Here is a 16,018-nt window from a genome sequence, read left to right as displayed (position 1 = left end):
TGTATATGACTTCTGGGCTGAACTCTTGGTATTGGGTAACAAATTAGGGGACTCATCCCTGGGGAAGGCTATTTCTCTCTTTCTCAGCATTCCTTAGTTACCAGTAGTTCTTAGTCTAGGGCTGCCCCCGCCGTGAGATTTCTCCCTTTCCCATTAGCATGTTGAATGGGTTGTCAGTGCTCAGGTGCTGTTTAAGCCGCCATACTGTTGAGATATCACATGTGTTTGTTCTCTCTCTCTCTCTCTCTCTCTCTCTCTCTCTCTCTCTCTCTCTCTTGCTTTCTAATATGGAACACTTCCTGAATTTATGTTTCATCCTTGTGTAGGGGCCATGCTAATCTTCTCTGTATCGTTCCGATTTTAGTATATGTGCTGATGAAGCGAGCACTTCCCTGTCATTTCTCGGGACACGGTCTCACAGCAGGTTTCCTGATCCTCTGACTCTTTAACCTTTCTGTCCCCTCTTCCACCATGTTCCCTGAGCGCTGGGTGTAGGAGTTGTCTGTGGATGTATCTGTTGGGCCTGGCATCACACGGCAATTGATCTCCACATTTTGACTACTTGCGGTTTTCTGTGATCGCCAAGAAAAGCATCTGAGGTACTGGGTGAGAGCTACTCTATGGGTAAGTTTAAGGATGAGTTAAGAATTATACTGGGCTAGCAAATTAGTGGGACTAGGTTCTCCAAGATCTATGGCCTCACAAGTCCCCAGCCCTTGGCTAGGTTTAAGTCCCAGAAATGTACTTCCTGTCGAGTAGGTCTTAAGTTCAATAAGACAGCTGCTGGTTACCACCAAGTTATAAGTATCGCCATTGCACCTTAAAGATATCTTAGCCGGGCGGTGGTGGCGCACGCCTTTAATCCCAGCACTCGGGAGGCAGAGGCAGTCGGATCTCTGTGAGTTTGAGGCCAGCCTGGTCTCCAAAGCGAGTTCCAGGAAAAGGCGCAAAGCTACACAGAGAAACCCTGTCTCGAAAAACCAAAAACCAAAAACCAACAACAAAAAAAAAGATATCTTGCCACACTGGTCTTAGGTTCTGGGGGAGAGCCTATAAATGCTGTTTTTCTGAATGTTCATGTTGTCAAATTGCTTTCTAGATATTTATGTTTATATCCATAGATTTTTGTTGCTCCCAGTCTCAGTCAGAAAGGCGTCTTATTGCACTATATAATAGTTAATGCAGAGACTCATTACCATGCAAAAGGCTGAGAATAACTGATGGTGAGTACTCAGTCTTAGATGGGACCTCTGTATCAATGCCCTGCGCCAAGGCTCAGGAAACATCTCAGGAGAAGGGGTGGAAAGAGCGCAGTAGCTGGAGGACAGGAAGGAGGGCTTTGAAATGCTGCCCTCCTGACGTGATATGGCTGTTGCCTTAATGAACCCTCAATAGCTGGGATTACCTGCACAAGATCAAGCCAGTTAAAAATTCCAGCATGGTGACCTCAGTTCGTGGGAGCTCAGGAACTCTGGACCAACAGTTCGGGAACCTGCATGGGACCATTGACCTAGGACCTCTGCACGTGTGTGACAGTTGTATAGCTTGGTCTGTTTGTAAAGCTCCTAGCAGTGAGATCAAGACCTGCCCCTGGTGCTGAGCTGGCTTTGGGGACCTATTCCCCGTGCTGGATTACCTTGCCCAGCCTTGACACAAGGGGAAGAGCTCAGTCCTGCCTCAACTTGATGTGTCATGCTTTGTTCAAGCCCATGGGAGGCCTGCCCCTTTCTGAGTGGAGATGGAGGAGGCATGGATGAGGAGGGAGGTAGATGGGAGGCAGGGAAGGGGAGAGGGAACAGGTGGAAAGGAGGGGGTGGAAACTGTGGCTGGTATGTAAAATAAATGGAAAAAAAAGTTAATTAAATAAAAAATTTCAACACGGAGGGAAAAGGTGCTTCCAAGACCCTACCCTAAGCAACTATTGGCAGTTGGTGGCTGCTGGGCAAGACAGAGTCATTTTTTTTGGAGGTATGTCCACTGATAGGTTGTCCATGACCCAGTGAATGACCTCACACCCATGTGCCTGTGAGCAACACTCAGAGGTGCTGAAGTCCAGCTTGAGTGGGATTCAGGTTCCAAAGAGGAGATGTGGAGTCAGCAGGGAAAGAAGGGACCACCACACATCTGAGGGGTCAGCTGCTCCCTCTCTCCCAACCAGAGACTCTTGACCACATAGCATATTGACTCTATAAATCATGTGACAAGCATCAGAGCCCTGGATCTCTTTTTCATTTCCTCATTCAGTGTGCAGGGTGAAAAAGCAAAGGGCAGAACAGTTTTACCTGAAACAACATCTTCAGCTGGCATCCGTCAAATCAGGAAGTCATACATTTCTCAGGGTCTGCAAAGCATAGGACCTATATTTTACAGCCTGTGCCTAGGCTGGCTACTCATGGGGTTACAGTACACTAGACAGTCTGAAATTATTGTTACCTTAACCAAGTTATGTGTAGAATCAGTTGATGTTTTCTAAAATGTAAGCTTTACAAAATATCTCATAATAAGCATTTAACTGGCTGATTATAGCATTTTTCTGTTCCTCAGTTTTATAGTAGAGGCCTGTTCTTTTCATACACTCCCAGAAAGGAAGATTCTGGTATCTCCTTCTTTTCTCATCAACCCACACTGTTCTTATTTTCTCTATATAGGCTGCAGTATAGGGTAATGGATATGCTTGTGACATCTTTTATCCAGAGCTGAGCAAGAAACTTCTCAGAATCTACCGGATTGGTACCACAGTCCTTGGGGCACAAGGAAGACTCTTCCAACTGTGAATCTCCTTTCAGGCTATGATTCCCTGTCTTCAAAGTTTTCTCTCTGGAACATGAATATACTTCCCTAGGGGATACATAAGTGGAAAACTGCCCATTATGCAAACATCTGCTTCTAAAAATGAAAGCAAAAAACCAGCATGCTGCCCACCGAATCTCTTGGCAAAGTCTCACTGGAACTTTGTCAAGCAGCGTTCTCTGCCTCTGGACTGGAACTGTGCCTTGTGCCATGGCTGGCTGGCGCCACAGTGGGTTAGAAATAAATAAATAAGTAAATGCACCAATAAATAAATAAACAAACAAATAAATAGACACACAAATAAATAAATGGAAGAATAGATTGATTAATCAATTAATTAATAAAGGGCCTGATGCTGGGAGGGAGATGTGAGTTCTGGGGAGAGTGGAGGGTGGATATGCTCAAGACACAATGTTTCCATGTGTGCTGGTTTGAATAAGAATGGCCTCCATAGGCTCATATATTTGAATGCTTGATCATCAGGGAGAGGCACTTCTTGAGGGGGATTAGGAGGTGTGGCCTTGTTGGAGTAGGTGTGGCCTTATTGGAGGAAGTGTGTCCCTGGGGATATAGACTTTGGGGTTTCAAAAACTCCAGCCAGTCCAAGTGTTTCACTCTTCCAGTTGCTGCAGATCCAGATGTAGAATTCTAAGCTCCTCTCCAGCACCGTGTCTGTCTGTATGATGCCATACTTCCATGATGATAATGGACAGAAACTCTGAACCTGTAAGCCAAGCCCAATTAAATGTTTTTTTCATTTCATTAGAGTTGCCATGGTCATGGTGTCTCTTCAAAGCCATAGAACACTGACCAAGACAACATGCATGAACTTTTCAAAGATTACATATTATTCAAAATATCAGCATTTAAGAAATCTGATAATAATACCAATGAAGGTAATTGCAAACCAAGTCGTTTTTTTTTTTTTTTCCCTAACAGAAATTTTGTTACTACCTTTTAGGACCACTCATTCATCAAATGACACATGCATTATTTTTGTTGAGAAATTGCTCTGTGCTGGGAATTGTTTCAGATGCTGGGTTTGTACCAGAGAGTGAAACCAAGTTTGTGTTTTTAGAAAGAAAGCACACTTTAATAATGAAGCATGATAAGTGTGTGTGGGGGAGGGGCAGCAGGGGAGTGGGGAGGACACCTGCTGGCTGAGGCCTAATATTGGAGCTCCCAGGTCCACCCAGCAAGGGTTTGTACTTCAGATCTTCATGTTTCCAAGCCAGTAAGTTCCATTTTATTTTCCCTTAAGCTAATTTGAGTTGACCTATGCTACTCACAACCAAGAGACCTTGCTGTATGAGATTTAGCTTATATAAATGTGAACTATACACAATTTTATATCAGGAAAGACGAAGTCTTTCTGAGAAGAATTAAAGTTGGCAACTAGTTTAGTGTGTCGACTGCCAGTGTGGATTGATTTAAACCAAGAATGACAAAAATCATGTTTCACCTTCAAATTATGTCTCAGCTGGTCCATTTCTGATGTGACATCTTATGAGAGAATTTCCTGACTCTCCAAGTGTATTTTGTTTTTATTAATTTCCCTTATTATTCTCTGTTATTTTGTTACATCTTGAACATCAGATGGAATTTAAGACACATAAGTTTGGAGTTAATGAAATGACTTAACTACCTTCTGCGGAAGAACTCTGTAGCCTCATTCACGTGCATGAAAGGAAACACCGTTCCCAGCATGTTGGCGGTTTCTCCTGAAGTTATGGCCACATTTTTAATGAAATGCTTAAGTGGTCACTTCCCAGTTGCTAACTGTAGGCACGGTTAGTGGCTGTCTTTCAGTGGATGAGCAATGTTGGCCTTTGTGTAACCGCAGCTCTGGTCCCTTTATGCCCACCTTCTACACGGAGTCACAGCACGGTGGTATTTGACTTGATTTGCTGTTTAAAGTCTTTGTTTGATGCTGTGGTGGTGTTCTGTTTTTTCACAATTCTCTTTTTCTGCATTTCATAACTGCTTCAAGTTTTGTTTTGTTTTAACTTGCTTGGTTTTCAACACGGGCCTGTTTATTCTTCTGACAGTTGTATCATGAGATGCTGCAAATGGAATAGTTTATAAAGAACTGGCACTTCGTTTTCACAGTTCTAAGGACTGTAACATCTGTGATCCAGGAGTGGCAGATGCAGTTTTTGACAAAGGTCTGTTTGTAGTTATGGCCGGCACTTTAGATCTATGTCCTTATGTGATGGCCAGGATAATTAACTTTCCAGGCTCTCTTAGCCCTTATAGGCACTAATTCTTGTCATGACGGGTTGTCTCTCATGACTGGTTCCTCCCTCAAAGGCTGCATGTGCCTCCTAATATCATCACATCAACAATTGTGTTTCAATAAATGAAATAGGGACAGGCACAGAAAATCAGAACATAGCAACATACTACCAATTAGGCTCTCAATTTGAGCATATCTATCAACCCCATGTCAATACTGTTTCCGAAGACAAGTCTAACAAAACTCTGTCAATCTGTGCCTTAGTCAGTGTTCTATTTCTGTGAAGAGACACAGTGACCATGGCAACTCATATAAAAGAAAGCATTTAATTGGAGTTGCTTACAGTTCAGAGGTTCAGTCCATTATCATCACAGTGGGAAGCATGACAACATGCAGGCAGACATGGTGCTGGAGAGGTAGCTGAGAGTTCTGCATCTGGATACGTCAGGCAGCAGGAAGAGAGAGCTAAGGGGTGGGGGAAGGCACATTTAATTGGGGCCTTTGAAACCTCAAATCCCACCCCCAGTGACACACTTCTTCCACCAAGGCCACACCTACTCCAACAAATAGTACCATTCCCTAAGGACTCAAATCTATGAGCCTATGGGTGCCATTTTTATTCAGACTATCATACTTTCCTACTTCCCATAGCCCCAGATCTCTCCCTTTAGGATCCTGTCTTCCCTTCCAGTCTACAGTGTGTGTGCTCTTACGACTTCCCGTGTAGCTGACATTTCCTTCTCTGTCCTCATGATCTTCTTTACTGATTGCCTATGCTGACTCATATGCTGTGTTTCAAGTCTTTTTCACTCTCAGTTGCCTTACTTCATGGGTTATTAGTGATTTTCAGCTTAAGATACTTTTAATTCAGACACCATGTCTGAAGTGGTCTATTCTGCTGTATTGGGTTGAACTTTTGGCTTGGTATAAATTTTAAGTTGAAAATACTTTGCTCTAGATTTTTGGCACAGCTTCACAGTCTTTTAGTATCTAAGATTGTTAGATAAAACTCTACACTTGTTTTTCTCTTGAAGCAACATTTACATCTCCTTACTTAAACAGTTCTTCATAGACTTCTAGCATTTTTACTGATGTTATGACCTGAGGGAACTGAACTTCTGAACTGTCCTTTCAAAGATATTTGTATAAAGAATAGAAAAGATAGTGTTTCCCTCTTTCCTTCATAACAGTTGTATGCATTGTCCAGCATTGGTGCGGGGTTTGAGTGGGTTTGCTTGAAGTCCATTACGCAAAACCTGTGCTTTTCAAGGTTGAAGTTTCTCAGTTGCGACATAACTTTATATGATCCACAGCGTATGTCTTGGTTGCTCTTTATTTTCCTATGGGAATCAGGAACATGTGTGCAAAGAAAGCCACATGATTATAAAACTCATGTTGATTGTAATAAAGTCCTTTGTCTCTAACCTAGAAGCCTCGAGTATTGTGCCAGAATTTTTGAAATTGTGGCAGGCTAACTTGTTAGTTTGTAAATTGTATAAAATCTAAGACCCTTCATAGTTCTGGACCCTGGTGATATCTTGGAAGCCTTTTAAAATTTATTTGAAAAGCACTGAATGTGGGCCTTTAAAAAATGATTAGGGCTCTCTGGGGAGAGAGACTAACACATATGTATGTTCCTTTTTATCCCATGTCTGTGTATAATAAACCATGTAGTTTACTATAAGAAATTATCTTATGCAATTGTGAAGTCTAAAAAGCCCTGCCATCTTCAAGTCTGGAGTCCCCGGTAAGCCAATAGGCACTTACAGTCTAGATCCAAAGTTGAGAGAACTGGGAGAGACCAGGGTGTGTTCTAGTCTGAGAGCTAGAGGGTACTGAACCCAGAGTTGCGGGTGTTTCAATCTGAACACAGAAGCAAGGAAATGCTCAGGTCAAGAAGGAAATACTCACTCTCAGCTGTGTTCTATTTAGTGCTTTGGTTGCTTTGGTTGAGCCCACCAGTGCTAGAGAGGAAGACAGGTCACCACTCTCCACACTCAAATGTCCCTCTCCTTTAGAAACACCCTCAGAGACAGACTCAGAGTAAGGTTGGACTGAAGGTCTGGCCATCCCATGACTCTCTCAAGTTGACACACAAAACCATCATTCCCTCCATCTTTTACATCTGAAGCCTCCTGCTCTTCAGTTTCATGACAGTTTCTCAGACTATTTTTTTTCTTCCAGTTTTTTTTTCACTGTTCCTCACTTTTAGAAGTCGTGTTAGTTAAATGTTGGACCATCTGTATGTGACTCCCAGTTTTTAAAAAATTTCTTTTATCTCATTTAAGTGTCTTTTTATCCTGTTTTCTAGTTTATCTTGAATTGATATTTCAGTACCAAATTAAACTTATTTTCAAGTAGCGATAGATGCCTGTTCCTTTGTTAGAAATGAAACAATGAGACTGAGCCTATGTGAGTTTTGCTGGTTACCGTCGATGACATGACTCTGCAAAAACTATGGTGCAATGTCACATCTAGAATAGTGACAGTCGAGATGCAGAAGGATGGCTGCCATCAGTCGCAGAATGCTTCTCAACCTGTGGGTCACGACCCCTCTGGGCAAACCTCTATCCTCCAAAATACTTATATTGTGATTCATAACAGTAGAAAAACTACAGTTATGAAGTACAAATGAATGTCATTGTACAGTTGGGGGTCACCACAGCATGAGGAACTGTGTTAAAGAGGGGCAGCATTAGGAAGGTTGAGAACCACTGCCTGAAAGCGTCCCTCGGCTTAATCTTCCTAGCCACAGCCACCTCCCTTCCCTACCCCATGCCTCAGTCCCAGCAGTCACTAATATTTTCATTTCTACATATTTTTCATTTCAAGAATCAAAAGAATCATGTCATATATAAAGTTTTGGTATTGCTCTTTTTCACTCAGTTTAATTTCCCCCAGTTTAATTTCATGCAAGTTGTGTATATGGTTTTCTTTCTTATGGCTAGATAATATCCTGTAGTATGACTGTTCCACAGTTAATTTAACAATTCAACTAAAGGACGGCATTCAAGTTGCTTCTGGTTTTGAATACTATAAACACAGATACTGCGAAGGTTCTTGGACAGATTTTTATGTAACTTTAACATAAACCTTACATGTTTGAGATAAATACATTTATATTATATAAAAACATAATTGCTGAGTTCTTCAGTGGCTGTGCATTTAATTCTTAAGGAACCTTTCCATTCTGTGTGTCTAGCTCCACTAGAACCTTGTTTATCTGTATCCCCATCAGCATGGTTTTTATAGTGGTTGATGGGCTACTAATTGGTGTGTATGCTTGTGCGTGTGTGCAGATCAAAGGACAGCTTGTGGAAGACAGCTCTCTCCTTCCGCCGTGCGGGCCCCAGAGACTGAACTCAGGTTGTCCTGTGGCAACAAGCACCTTTCCTCACCGAGACATCTTTCTGGCCCAGCCTTGCATTTTGGACACTAGTTTTTATTTAACTCACTGAGTCAGGTGTGTGTTGATATGTAGTTAGTTGGCACAGCCGTATCTGATGAGAATGGCAAAAGTCATGAAGCCAGCACAGCTGCTTGACAAAGATCCCAGAAAGCTGAGCCACATGATGGCTGCCATGACACCTTTGGTCTTCATCTCCACCTGTTGCATTGCACCTGGGGCAATTTTAATATTTGTACAATTTGGGGATATTGGATTAATGGAAAATTTCTCCCAGGAGTATTGCTTCTCAGCTTCCCCAGGAAAGTCATGAACATACTACCCCTCCTGCTTTTAGGGAGATATCCTTATCTACTTGAAGGTCTCCCTTATGCCTTGGAGGTTATGACACATAAAGAAGTCAGAGGTCTCTTTATGAGGCTCTGAGATGTTCTTGAAACATCTGTCTCTGTATTTACCCAGGAACGAGATAATCAAAGCAAAGTAAACTTTAAAAGGTCAACAAGATTCCATGGGCTAGAGGAGTTGGCCACAGATCAGATTGCAAGCCTCTTCTCACTACACACTCAGGCAATTATGTAGCATATACCTCTGCCTTACACAGAGACTTATATTGCTGAGCAAAGACTGGAGTGAGAAAATGATATAAGGATGATATGTCAGGACTCCCTTAGTCTTAGAAAAATTAGCACATACAGAGCCATTGTGGTGCCATATGACCAAGGAACAACAAAATGCTAGGATTGGACATATAAACAGATTATATAAATATATAAAATATAAACATTGTATTATGCCAGAATTTGAATAATAACTGCAGCAGCTTTGGCCTGAGGATTTTTCCTGGGCACTCTGACCATTAAGAGTTAATCATACACTGCTTGGGACATGGCAATTTGCCCAGACTGGATTGAAGATTTTGTTTTGGTCTAGTGTCCTTGTAGCCGCAAAAGCTATTAGCCTGAGAACAGGCTGTCATATGCCATAAAAATTGGGTTATGAGTTAATGAATAAAATGATAACTCTGTTTATTAATGATGTCAAAACTTGAGGGAAAATGATTGGAAATGATAGCTTTATTCTGTCATAGTTTATTAATGATGACTAAAAGGTGAACAAGAGAAAGTGAAACACATGTCCAAAAACAAAAATGATAAGATCTATGTTTTAGAACTACATGAATTTATCATTGTTTACTAAATTATGTATAAATAAAGAAACACACTGGCTTCTGGTCAATCAGCTGCAAGATTCTTACCACCACCATGGCCTGGCTCACTTCCTTACCTTGCCAACTCCTTACATCCTCTGCTGGGACCTGTCCACTGCCAGGGACAGCTCCCTGCAGCTAGTATTTTGTATCCAGTTTGGATTATGCAAAGCAAGCATCTAAGGAAGAGGAACATCTTTTCTAGAGGTCACTGTTGTGGCTGCATCCATCTCCAGTGAAACGTCTGTCTTATCTCTTACTCATTTTCAAAATGGAACATTTAGTATTTTCCTGTTGAGTTTTGGTCAGAACGTGTTTGAAATTTTCATTATGGCCCTCTCTATTTTCTCAAGATATTTCTAGTTCTCTGACTACTAAATACAAGTTTTGGAAGATCCAGATCTGCATCCCCCCCAGGAATACAGAGGATTTTCTTAGCATTTTTGCATAATTAATCAAATAGCAAATGTCAAGTTTTCTTGTTTTTAAAAAGTAATTAAAACTTAATAAACAGAAGGCATTGGCACAGGCATTTCTGTACCTTCACAATGTTTACCTCAAGGCCATTTGATTCACTCACTTGAGAAAAAAAATGTTGGTGGATTCGCAGGAACTTTGAGACTTTATTCATCTACAGACTTCAGGAAGTTGCACCCCAAATCCTTACAACACGGTGGAGAAAGTGCCTTCTGTAAAACCTGCCCAGGTTGACCCAGCCTACTTCCCACTGCCTCATGTGTCAGTCAGCTCTACTGATGCAAACACAGACCGCTTTTTCCAAAGAAAAGCTCCAGGAGGCCTGCAGATGAATCAGTCCCCTAATATTTGTGAGAAATAGCATAATGAGAAACTTATAAATATCATAATGCAACTTGCTAATTTTGCTTTTATCATAGCAAATGCATTCATTATATTGTTATAAGGAAGGTATTTACAAGTTTAAAATTCATAATACTAGCCTAAAGAATCCAGACTAAGGATATGCATGCTGGGGCAAGCCTGTAATCCCTGCATGTGGGAACAGCAGAAGAGTTGCTGTGGCTTAGAGTCCAGGCCAGCTCTCTAGACTACAACAGGATCCCGTCTCAAAAATTCAAAATAGCCACAATTTTATTCCATGTAAACAATTTGAAAATTTTATCATCATAAATGTACATTAAACTGAATATAGGAAAATAAACTTTCACATATATTGTCTAAATTTATTTTTAGCCAAGATGTCTAGAATATGTATTTTTACATAAATGTCACTTTTCCAGCTTTGTGATAAGTCCAGAGTTTCAGTGTCTTCCAAGTCTTTGTGTTTATAATATGTGGTATGCTGGGGGATGTCTTTCTGTATGTTGTGAATATATATTGTTCCCACTGGTTAGTAAATAAACTGCTTTGGCCTATGGCAAGGCAGCTTAGAGGCAGGCAGAAAAGGAGAGAGACAGGAAAGAGAAAGGCGGAGTCCAGGGAGATGTAAGCCGGCTACAGTGGTGGTCTATGAATTGAGGGGACGGAGAGAAGGTCCTTCTTGCTCTGGGTTTCCATTCATAACTGCACAGAACATTAAGGAAGAACTCTCAGGGTGTGACATCCCAGGCCAGTTAACTATCAGCTTCTCTGGGCATCAAAGTTGCAAAACTTTGGCCCTCTGTGGGGTTTCCAGTCATCAGTGTCCGGGCATCTTCTCCCTCAGGTGATCTTGCTCTCTAGAAGCAGGTTTTCCAGCACACACACACACACACACACACACACACACACACACACACACACACACACACTCCACACATTCTCCCCCCACTCCACACTCACAGGGCATCCCCACACACACACACTCTACATACACCCCTACTCCTGGTACTAGGTACACTCCTGGTACTCCCACAGCTCTCCTGAGTCTGGCCATACACACATGCCCACCCTGCAGTGCTCACCATCAGGTTCCTTCAGAGCAAAGCTCTTCAGGGGTGGAAGGAGAGACCTGGCATTTCAGTGATCCCATGTGCAGGCTTTAAGTACTTCTGCTTAGGGCCAAGGCCTCCTCCCCACTCTTCTGAAGTGAGTCTAAAGTCTTGCTTTGCACAGGTGTGGGTGGACAGCGTCACCTTGCTGCTTTGGCATATCCCCTTCAGCTGCCTTATCGGGTTTCTGCGCCAAGTCAATCTGACCACGGCTTGTCCTTCCACTCTGCCTTTTGAATCTTGTTTCCACTGATACTTCACTGTGGCCTTCTAGTCCATGGCCTTTCTTGTCCTTTGATCCTTTTCAAATGACTTTTATTTTATAATTTAATAGAATTTTAGAAAGGAGACTAAACTACCATGTGAGTTTCTTTTGGAGTTTTTAACACCTCTATAGAAGAATAGCTATTTACGAGTGACAACCATACCCAATGGAAGCACATGCTACTTGCTCATAGCAATAGAAGAATTTTCTGAAAGGTATCAAGAGTTCCAGAGAAGAAATAGGACTTATCCAGAATGTTCAAACAAATGTGAATGAAAGGAATGCTTCTAGAGGCACACATGGGACTAAAGGATAAACAGCGTGTGTGGCGCTCAGTCTGGCAAGACTGGAGGGAGATGGGTGATGACATCACCAGAACCCACAGGAGGGAAGCCTGGCAGGAAGTGTCCTTATGGAGGGGCAGAGATTAGCTTGGAGGCAACAAACCATGGAAGAGGAAGTGGGGAGGAAAGACAAACTCTGGCTTTTATCTGGGTCAAATATTCCAGAGACACTTGCACATCCTTGTTTATAGGAGCGACATTCACAGCAGCTAAGTTTGGAACCAAGCTAGGTGCCTCTGAGAACGGAAGAATGGGCAAGGCTTTTATAGCCCCGAAGAAGGACAAGGACATGACTTTGTAGAAAGAAAGAAGCAGCTGAAGACAGGAAGTGTTCTGAGACTTAAGCCGGTCTCAGAAAGACAGATATTACACATTTTCTCTCATTTGTAGTTCCTAGATTATTTTGTGATCCATAAAGTTCATATATGTTTATATGACATGAAAGCAGAACAAAATTGTCTGGGGGAGGAAAGGGGACTTGTGACAGCGGGAAGAACGACAGAGAGGGTGCGGCTATGGGGTCAACGTGCTTGGTGTATAGTGTGTGTGTGTGTGTGTGTGTGTGTGTGTGTGTGTGTGAGTGAATGTGTCCTTGTGTAATACAGTACTGTGTGACATGAATATATAGTATGAAACCTGAGTGGTGGATACTTGGGCTTTCTCCTCAGCCTCTGGGCAACCTTCTATTGGAAGTCAGGCAGTGAGAGAACCAGAGTTGAAGAATGCCTGGGTGACCTCCTGAAGCCCACAACAGAGGGGTAAGGGAAGCCCAGGGAATAGATTTGGGGAAGGGGTGGGCTGGGGGTCTAAATGGGACGCAGCAGTACAGAAGAAGGTTAGCATGGCTGTTGAACCAGCAAGAGCTCCCGGTCCCCAGAAGGACCTCGTTAAGCTTGGCTGCTGATATTTTGTGCTGACACAACTTTGTTTCCCTTGTTCCTAGTGTCTACCCCTCTCTTGGTTCAAATCCTTTGTGAGGTTTTCCTGACCACGAGTCTTCCGGTTGAGACATCCTTGTCAGGTGATTGTGTGATTTCTGGTTTAGATTAGGTAGTGTGATTTGGCTATAGGGCTCCCCTCACTTTGGTAAGAGGCCATTTCTGACAGGGAGCTTACTAGGCAGGTACTCACAAAGGTGTCGGCTACTTCCAGGGGAGTTGAGCAGCTATTTCACACATTCCACAGGTCAGTAGAAGACCTCTCCTTTCTCCTAGAACAGAGGAACCTGGATCACTTTAGGCATGGTTCCCTAAGGGTCAGCAGTGCAAAAAATGTGAAGTGTGTGTGGGAGTGAGAAAAACAGTACTGAGAGTGTGCAAGCTGGGCAGGGCAAGGGTCTGGGCAGCAGGCATTGTGCCACAGTGGTAGTGATGATCCTGAGGATGTTGCAAAGGGGCCTCTTGGTTCCTAATTTTATGAGGAACTTAATCTATTATAGGGAAATTTTGTGCCATTTCACAATTTTGTGTACAATGCTAGAGGCATCTGAAAAACCATGTTTTAAAACCTTTCTAAAAACTATTTGTGTGTGTGTGTGTGTGTGTGTGTGTGTGTGTGTGTGTGTGTGTGTGTGTATTCATGTGTGTGTCCTATGGATGCCAGAAGAGAATGGATGCCCTAAAGTTGGAGATACCAGCTATTGTGAGCTGTCTAATATGGGTGCTGGGAGCCCCAGCCCTGGACAAATCAACAAGTGCTTTAAATGGCCGAGCTGTCTCCCTAGCCCCCAAGAAACCAAGTTTTAGCTATCTCCAAGTATACCATTTAGGGAAAGGTATTGAACTAAACAGGACTTTGAGGAAGTTTACAGAAGCCACATCTATAAAGAAATACCAAATAGTGAGGACCACAGATGACAGGCTTAAAAAATCCAGCCCTCTGGGAAAAGCACAGTACTATTGTAATATAAAGATGGAGCCGTGTTAATTGTGAGATAAAATATTTTTATATGCAACTATATCTATTCAAGAAAGAAAAGAGGAAGACTTGAAAGCCTAATAATTTCAGTCAAATGACTTGATGAGGTCTGTTTTGGTTTATCTGCCTTTTACAGAGATAATAGAATTTTTCAAACTATAAGAAATGGTACCTGGCCAGCAATACCTACACTGCTTAGAACTTTTAAGGCATGAAAGTTCTTGGGCTGGGAAAATTTGAGACTGTCTGCATTAGAATCACCTGATGGGCTTGATAAGCACAGAGCATTGCTCGCTTAGCAGGTGGTGGGTGGAGTTCAGGTGTGTGAAATTACTGGTGAAAACCTTGACATAGAAAACAAGCTTTACTCGTGATTAGCAAGTGCACCAGGGAGATTTTGGATAACTGGAAGAACATGTGTTACATCATCCTTAGGAGGAAACTCTATAGCATTGAATTGTCAATAAATACTGTTGGATTCCCATATCTATGGATTCTACCATTTACAAATGAAAAATATTTTAAAATTCATTTTAATTGAACATGCACAGGAATGTATTTGCATTTTAGTAGGTACTATACACAATTGAGATATTACTTAAATGTATATCATAGGATCTGCATGATTCTCATGCAAGTGTCATGTCATGTCATATGAAGGACTTGAGTATCTGTGGGCTTTGGCGTTTATAGAGGTTCCCAAAATCAACCTCTTCACAGCCAAAGAACAACCACGCAAAGGTTTGAAGTTAGGATCTGTGAACATCTGGTGTTACTTGCCTTAGTATAAAGACTTAAGAAACTTTTATAAAATATTAGCATTGAAATAACCTCAAGAGCTCAGAGTGTGTTTCAAGTTAAAAGGTAAGACTCAATGTGTCACACAGGTAACTTGTCATTATTACAACTGATTCGTCTGAAAAGTACTTCCCATCAAAGGATTAAATAATTTCAGTTATAGTTTTGTGTTATTTGAGAATGTTCTAAAAATAACAAGCCCTTTATGTTCCTGTGTTGTTATCTATAAGCATCAGAGGGCTGGCAGTTATTAAAACAGAAGTGAAATGATTCCAGAGAAGCCAGAAACAAAACACCAGGGTGCCCACTCTGACTCCGAGTATCACCATGGCATCGACTACTAAGCTCATGTCAGCTGAAGCAAGAGTTGTGTCTCAAAACCATTCTGAGGAGCCACGACACTGATTTCCTCCCTTCCCTAACTTAATTAGTCTCCTCCACACATTATTCTCTGCCATGATGTGCAAACTCCTTGGAACTAGAGCCAAGACACCCAGTGAAACACCTGCAAGCAATCGGGAAGGTGCCTACGGTCCAGTTACTGCATCTTCAGTGAGAATAACGAATAATGAAGCAGAGGAGCCTCTGCCTTCCCTTCTTCCAGCTGCGCGCACCACTGTCTTCTCTGTTCACTCTCCGCCAGCCGTCAATCACACTCTGCTCACAGCACCCCGTAGTCACACTCACGTCAACGCAGCAAACATTTGCACCTGATGAAGATGTACTGAAGGCACACCGTCCATGTCTGATAGCAAGTTTGTTTCTTTGTTTTCATTTTTTTGGGGGGACTTGATAGCTATTCATGATAAGGCTGTCACACATTGCTGTTAATACATGATAATTGGATGGTTTTCCTCAAGTTCTTAGAGATTTTTCATGTGTAATAATTTAGGTTCCTAACTCGAGTCCTAAGATCATGTTGTGGGGATTCGATCCGTTCAGCCAGTGGTACTGGCATGACTAGCCGTAGTCTTGTCTGGGTACGAGACTGGATGAGAACTGAGGAGGAGGGTCACACGCTCTTGCTCTCCGGGACCTGGGAGGAATGACTCCATGGTTCTGTGAGCTGCTATGGAGCTTTTCCCACCGTTCCCTGGTGGGCG

General features: G+C 42.3%; 1 non-coding gene across 1 annotated transcript; it reads right to left on the bottom strand.

Annotated features, from left to right (window-relative positions):
* Positions 1-281: 281 nt before the first annotated feature.
* LOC121822183 (U6 spliceosomal RNA) lies at positions 282-388 on the bottom strand. The gene has a single exon (XR_006063197.1). It is a non-coding gene; the product is annotated as a U6 spliceosomal RNA (small nuclear RNA).
* Positions 389-16,018: the final 15,630 nt, after the last annotated feature.

The sequence above is a fragment of the Peromyscus maniculatus genome, chromosome 13, assembly GCF_049852395.1.
Source record: "Peromyscus maniculatus bairdii isolate BWxNUB_F1_BW_parent chromosome 13, HU_Pman_BW_mat_3.1, whole genome shotgun sequence".
NCBI lineage: Eukaryota > Metazoa > Chordata > Mammalia > Rodentia > Cricetidae > Peromyscus > Peromyscus maniculatus.
Note: the sequence above shows the minus strand (reverse complement) of the source record. Positions and strands in the feature narration are given on the sequence as shown.